Source organism: Terrapene carolina, unplaced genomic scaffold (genome assembly GCF_002925995.2).
Source record: "Terrapene carolina triunguis isolate 2854851 unplaced genomic scaffold, T_m_triunguis-2.0 Scaffold653, whole genome shotgun sequence".
Classification (NCBI taxonomy): Eukaryota; Metazoa; Chordata; order Testudines; family Emydidae; genus Terrapene; species Terrapene triunguis.
The window spans coordinates 682-8,248 of record NW_020665004.1 but is presented as its reverse complement, the minus strand read 5'-3'; the positions used below and the strand labels follow the sequence as shown (position 1 = coordinate 8,248).

The window sequence follows — 7,567 nt, the reverse complement described above, 5'->3', positions numbered from 1 at the left end:
TGGTAATAAGAAAATTATTTACAGTAGGAACTGAAATTTACCTGGGAGAGAAACCAAGGAAGAGTGAGATGTTGGTTAAAGCATTAGCCTGTGGTTACAGAAGCTCAGATTTCAAGTTTCTGCTCTGTCATGGACTTCTTATGCGACCTTAAGCAAGTCAGTGAGCCTCTCTGTGGCTCGGATTCAGAGATTCCAAGGTCATAAGGTGCCATTATCATCATCTAGTCCAACCTCCTGTATCACACAGGCCACAGAATTTTCCCCCAAATTATTCATAGAGCCAATCTTTTAGAAAAACATCCAATCTTGATTTAAAAATTGTCAGTGATGGAAAATCCACCACAACCATTGCTAAATTGTTCTAGTGGTTAATTACTCTCACTGTTAAAAAATCATGCATTATTTCCTATCTGAATTTGTCTATCTTCAACTTCCAGCCATTGGATCGTGTGATACTTTTCTCTGTTACATTGAAGAGCCTATTGTCAAGCTGTCGGGAGTGATTCACAACCATGAGAGGTTCATCAACCTCAGGGCAAATTGTCTAAAAGCAGGGAATACACCCCAAATGGGTGGTTTGTTCTATAATTACATTTCACCAACCTAGTAACAAATGTGAATGCCTGTGAATCAAAGTAACAGTCTTACTATGGAGTCACACACAGACAGTCCCGTTGGGCCCTCCAGTCTATCTTGCCACCCAAGTACACTGGACTTGGTGATAAATGGTTAATTACACCAAAAAAACACAAAATATTCAGGTTGCCCCCAGTCCCAAGAGACCAGTCACTTACCCCAGATCAATTTGTACCTTAGATCTCATGCCAAAGTCAACACCAGTAGCTAATCCAATAATAAACTAACTAAGGATTTATTAACTAGGGAAAAAATGAGAGAGTTATTTACAAGTTAAAGCAGGCAACATATAGGCACAGATGAATAACAGGTGGTTCCAAAAGGTGACTGAAGTGTAGCAATCTGTTCACTGAATGACTTTTTGGGATAACCCAGGTTGACCCTGGGGATCTCTGCTTTTTGTTCCTTAACACCAGCCCTTGTAAGAGTCCAAACACCAAAGAGAGAACCATTTCTTCTTGTGAGCATCTTTACATGCCCTTCCCCCAGAGTTCAAACTGATGGGATGAGAGCTTCTGCACGTAGCTTCTTCATGGATGGATGGGGCAGTCAAGAGAGCTTTGTCCTACAATGGACCATTTAGTCTTGATTGTCCTTCTTGATGGACAGGAAAACCACTCTTCCTGCCTAGGTTCACAAGTTCAGAGCAGGCATTTTTACAATTATAAAACAAAACGTACATATTACCTTATAGCATGTGATATAGACATCACAAATAAGAATCACACATGCAGCCACATCTTTACATCTTTACAAGTCTAACACCTGTCTTGAAGAATATTAACATACAGGTGAGCTGGTCTCATAGGTGCGGGAACTAGGGGTGTCGGGGTGCTGCAGCACCCCCAGGTTTTACTGTGAAAAGTTTGCTGGTGCTGTCGAAACAAACATAGCATTATTTTGTGATACTGGAGAATCCCAGAGCTGTGCTGCTCCCATGTGGTGTAAGCGGGAATTGCGCTTTGTTCACAATTTTGAACACACAGGGTTTACAGCTTTCAGCACCCCCACTATAAAAAGTGTTCCCGCGCCACTAGCTGGTCTGGATTCCAGCTATGAATTTGTCAGTGCTCAGCTAACGCCTATAGACTTGGCAAGATTTGGCACCTGGTTTGTCGGCATCACACCCATTATTCAATATTTGTTCCCTACTGAGATGCTATAGACTGTAATCAAGTCACCCCGTAACCTTCTCTTGGTTAAGATAAATAGACTGAGTTCCTTGAGTCATTCACTATAAAGCATGTTTTCTAATCCTTTAATCATTCTCATAGCTCTTTTCTCACCCCTCTCCAACTTTTCAACATCCTTCTCTAATTGTGGGCACCAGAACTGGACACACTATTCCAGCAGGGGTCTCACCAGTACCAAAGAAAGAGGTAAAATAACCTCTCTACTCTACCCAAGATTCCCCTATTTCTGCATCCTGGAATCGCATTAGCTCTGCTGGCCACAATATCACATTGGGAGCTCATGCTCAGCTGATTATCCACCATGACCCCCAAATCTCCCTTTGTATATGGAAATAATAGCACTGCCCTGCCTCACAATCACTGTCCATTACCCAGAGCAGATTCACTGGGATAATGTATAATTGTTATTAGAAACATGGGCCAATGACTCAGCTGGTATAATGCGGTGCAGTGCCATTGTTTTCACTGTAGAGGCAGTGATTCACATTATCTAAGGATCTAGTCCAGTATCAAGAAATTAATCAATAAATAAAATAAATCAAAGCATATAGAGCTTTCTGGGTCTGTCATATTACCCATTGCGAAATACTCATTCATTACTGATGCAGAACACTGTTAGCTTTCTACACAAGAGATTCTTGTCCCAGAGGAAACCAGAAAGTATTCGGACTCCCCAGAATAATTAACTCTTGCTCTTAGAGTCGGATGAATAAAGGATTTTATTTTCCAAGAGGAGAGGGATTTATTTTTCCAAGAGACGATAAGTATATAAATTTGATCAACACCCACATATATCCCCCTCACCCTGCAGGAGCTGATTTTGCAGGGTAAAGTGAAGCTGATGGTGTTACATGTTGTATTTGTGAGACACAGAGAGAAAGAGAGAGAAGGAGACAGAGAGAAGGAAGGGAGGGAGATATTAACTAGATAGATAATGTGTATGGAGATAGAGAGAGAGAAAGATTTATCTTTCGGGGCTACATGGTGATAACAAAGTCACTACAACTAGTACTTTACCCCCAGTTCCATTATATGTTATATACATTATATATAGTTCCATTAACTTCAGTGGCATCACTAAGTAAAGCGCTTTTCAGCTTCACTAACGGTGTCACAATAAATCTGTCTCTTTGTCTATCTATGTTGAGGAGTATGCATTACAAGTCCGAAGGTCATAGAATCATAGATTCATAGAATATCAGGGTTGGAAGGGACCTCAGGAGGTCATCTAGTCCAACCCCCTGCTCAAAGCAGGACCAATTCCCAACTAAATCATCCCAGCCAGGGCTTGATCCATGATCTCTTTCTGGAAGCTAGGTGAGTTTGCTTTTATTTTACTCCTTTTTAGTCTGTGACATCTATAGAGGTATGCTCCCTTTCAAAAGAAACTCTTATCTGCGAACACTGAACCTTATCCTCAGAATCTATATCTCCCTGTGGAAACTAGCAGGGTCTACAGCCCGTCAGACCTTCTCAGGAACCAGTCAGGATTGCAAAGCCAATGTTGGATAATATTACCCATCAGAGCCAGGGGAGGCAGCAGCCTGAAGATTCTTGCTCAGAAATCCTTGGATTTATTGGCAGAGGGATTGTCATGCTGAGAGAGACCTCAGTCTCCTAGGAAGGTGGGTCTTGTGCTGAAGTTGACCTCTCTATGTATCAGCGTTCCATGGCTGTAAAATAAAATTTTCTTTCTCTGTTTATTGGGGCTGGTACAGACAAGCTTTCTAGGGCAGGTCCTGTATGTCAGGCAATGCCTAAACGTATAGCAGCATGTAGAGTACAGTATACATGTAGTTACATGCCAGAGTGAAAGTCAGGCTGTGCCCACGTGTAATTGTGATGCTGCTGCAAAGAAAGGCTCCAGCATTGGGAAGGCAAGTGGGAAAGGTTCCTGCAGAGGAGGGGCCAATGGGGCCATTATCTCAGTTGGGGGTCCCCTGGTGCTAAATAACAATAATATGAAGACTCATAAGATATCAGGAGGAGGAAGATGACAACTACTGTCCAAAATATGCCTCTTGAAAATGAATGCACATTTGTATAACACAGGCTCTGATTTTCAGGAAGATTAAAGGCCAAAGACTAGAAGCCATAAAAAAATACACAAGTTATTTTATATAATCACATAGCTATGAAAAGGTTATTATCCCAGAGGAGTAGAACAGTCAAGAAATCTAGAACAAACTTCTATAGAACACTTTGGATCAGGTGGTTTCATTGCCTGTCTATTTGATTCAGTTTGGTTAAGAAAATGTAGCCAAACACGAAGCCTTGGTTGATTTTTCATCACTTTGTAGGCAAGTTATCTTTCTGCTAACCATTTCACTCAGGCTTTAGAAAAGGTTTGGTTTTGGAAAACTGAAAACTAAACATTTCTATGGAAAACTGATTTTCTTTTGTAATCCTTTTGTTGTTGTTTTCTGTGTTTGAAAAGATGAATAAAAACCATCTTTGGGCTTTGGAAACAGATTTTTTTGTTCATGTGTTGGAGGGTCAGATTTTCACTGTAAAAATGAGAAATTTTGAATAAAAATATTTTTTACACAAAAATACAATACATCATCACCCCAGATACATTGCCTGCTTATCAGAGATGCTGAGCACGTTGAGATCCCATTGATATCCATGGGGATTTGTGGGTGCTTTACGTCTCTGAGCATCAGGTCAATTACCGAGTTGCCTAAATGCAGATTTCAGTGCCTAACTGTAGGCACGCAAGTTTAAAAGTGTTAGTCAATCATTTATAAGACATGTCAAATATTTGTACTGTTTCCTCTAGAGACTATTCAAAAGGCAAAGACTCTGTCCTGAAGAACTTATAGTCCAAATTAGGACAGGATGAGAACTGGTGTCCTCAGTTGGGAATGGAAGGGAAGACAATGGCTGTAATAAGAAGAACACATGATTGCTTTTGTTAGTAACATGTGCATGCTGAGGATTTCATAATCAATCAGCTAAACAGAAAGAGCGCTCTGACAGGCATCCATAACTGGTCGCAGAACAACAGATTTTGGCCCTGGTGCTGTAACTGGATCTGTACGAATGGACTCCTGTGCCTGTCCGGAACCCCATTTACCTCAGCGGGACTCCGCACGTGGGTGCAGGGGTCCATCCAGCAAATCCAGCTCAATGAAATGAGCTGTGAAGTGCTGTTCTATTCTGCCATTTGCTTATCAATGACACGTACTTTTCAACCAATCCCATCCTTCAGCTCACGTCATCTCCATTCTCTTCAGCATCTGTTGAGGTTACTGACCGAAAACGAGATGGAGAGACAGTGATGCTAAGCGAGTTTGAGAGAGATTCTCCTTCCTCTAGTGTGTTATCAACCAAAATGTCTACTGGGATTGATTTTTTATGTCAATGGGTTTACACAGATTTGGATGATGGCAGAATGTGTGTAGACAATGGGGTCAAATATGTGTTAGAATTTCAGACCAGGATGCTCAGCAATTTCTGAAAATCAAGCCCCTTTATGGTTTCTCAAGTCAACCAGCCAAATTTGAGAAAATAAAAATCACCATCTACTTTGGCAAATCTTGGCCAATAACATTACGCTAGAAAGGGAGAACACATCCTGATGTACATATCCCATGTTTAATGTCCAGGGTTGGAAACTAGTGAAAAACATCTTCGATTTGCAAACCTATCACTTATCGAGCTCAATTCACCACTGCCCATTCCACTCAAGTCATTGTAGTTGTGCTGGGGAAAAGCTAGAGTAACACAGGAGTTAATGAGACTTATTTATACCAATCACTGACACAGATATTTACTATGCTGCTTTTACAAAGTTATCTGACCAAAAAAACCAGTGATTGGAAGGTTATTTTCAATTTAGATTCTTAATACTTTTTGTCCACCTGTAAGCCAACACAGTGTACTGGATGGATGATATGGGATCTGGTTTAGAAGAAAGGGTTGTACATGAGGTTTCTAAAAGCAGATCTCTCTTGGATGGCTCACAACATGAGAATGGGGTCAAATAGGAGAACTAATTGGACATGGTGTTGACACCGGTGTAATCAAAGAAAATATTTGTGTAAATCCACATGGAATAGGACCCACTTTATTTTTTACCCAACTTAGAGTGTTGAATTAGAAATGTGAATTTGTCCATCTGAGTCCCCTTGGCTTTCAAAATCTCACTTGGGTTTTATCTATCTATCTATCTATCTATCTATCTATCTATCTATCTATCTATCTATCTATCTATCTATCTCATTGAATTTCCATAACGTGCTATGCTGGTTAATTTCATTTCTTTTTCTCTTCATACAGATCACTAAATGTGAATGGAAAACCAAACCAATGTGAATGAATTTATTCTTGTGGGACTTTCTAATTACCCGGAACTTCAATTTTTCCTCTTCCTGGTGTTTTTAGTTATTTACCTAATCACCCTGGTGGGGAACGTGATGATTATGCTGGTGATAAGGGCTGATCCTCACCTCAACACTCCCATGTTCTTCTTCCTGTCTCATTTGTCCTTTGTTGATATCTGTTATTCCTCAGCCATTGTCCCTAAGATGTTGGCGAATTTCCTTGCAAAGCACAAAACCATTTCTGTAAATGGCTGCCTTGCCCAGATGTTCTTCATCCTCCTCTCAGCTGGTACTGAAGTTTTTGTGCTCTCGGCAATGGCTTATGACCGATACGCTGCCATATGTCACCCATTGCATTATGTGGGGACCATGAACAAACGAGTGAGCAGACAGTTGGTAGGTGGTTCCTGGATAATGGGGCTCTTGTATTCACTGGTCAACACTGTCCCTGTGTTAAAGTTACACTTCTGTGGGCCCAATGAAATCAGGCATTTCAGCTGTGAGCTCCCTCCGCTACTACAACTATCATGCACTGTGACCTTCACCAATAAAATAGCTCTTCTTTCTTCTGCTGTGATATTTGGTTTCAGCTCCTTCCTCTTCACCTTGGTCTCCTACATTCACATCATCTCCACTATCCTCCGAATACGCTCCACGGAGGGAAGACGTAAAGCCTTCTCTACATGCAGCTCCCACCTCATTGTGGTGGTTTTATTGTTTGTGACAGCTCTTTCCCAGTACATGAAACCCAGCTCAGTCACTTCCCTGGTTCTAGATGAACTCTTCTCCATCCAGTACAGCATCTTGACCCCCATGTTGAACCCCATCATCTACAGCTTGAAAAATAAAGATATGAAAACTGCTCTGACAAGAACACTAGGGAAAATTCAAGTTTCTCATGCAATGTAACCATTTCTAGGTTTTATCATTTTCAATAAAATTATAATATAAATTGAAGAATTGTGGGAACTGCACTATCTAGATGTTTTGAGTTCTTTCAACTGGTTGACACTGATACACAATTGGCAATCAATTTAATCTAGATCAGGGATCAGCAACCTTTGGCCCGTGGCCCGTCAGGGAAATCCACTGGCGAGCTGGGATGGTTTGTTTACCTGCAGCATCCGCAGGTTCAGCCGATCGCAGCTCCCACTGGCCATGGTTCACCGTTCCAGGCCAATGGGGGCTGTGGGAAGTGGCATGGACCAAGGGATGTGCTGGCTGCCGCTTCCCACAGCCCCCATTGGCCTGGAACAGCCAACTGAGGCCAGTGGGAGCTGCGATCAGCCGAATCTGTGGACGCTGCGGGTAAACAAACCGTCCCGGCCTGCCAGCGGATGTCCCTGATGGGCCGCGTGCCAAAGGTTGCTTATCCCTGGTCTAGATAAAAGCACTCATGCAAACACAGTT

The 7,567-nt window shown here is 41.7% G+C and overlaps 1 pseudogene; it reads left to right on the top strand.

The window, feature by feature from the left end:
• The first annotated feature begins 6,121 nt into the window (after window positions 1-6,121).
• Window positions 6,122-7,066, top strand: LOC112125515 (annotated as a pseudogene).
• The last annotated feature ends 501 nt before the right edge of the window (window positions 7,067-7,567 follow it).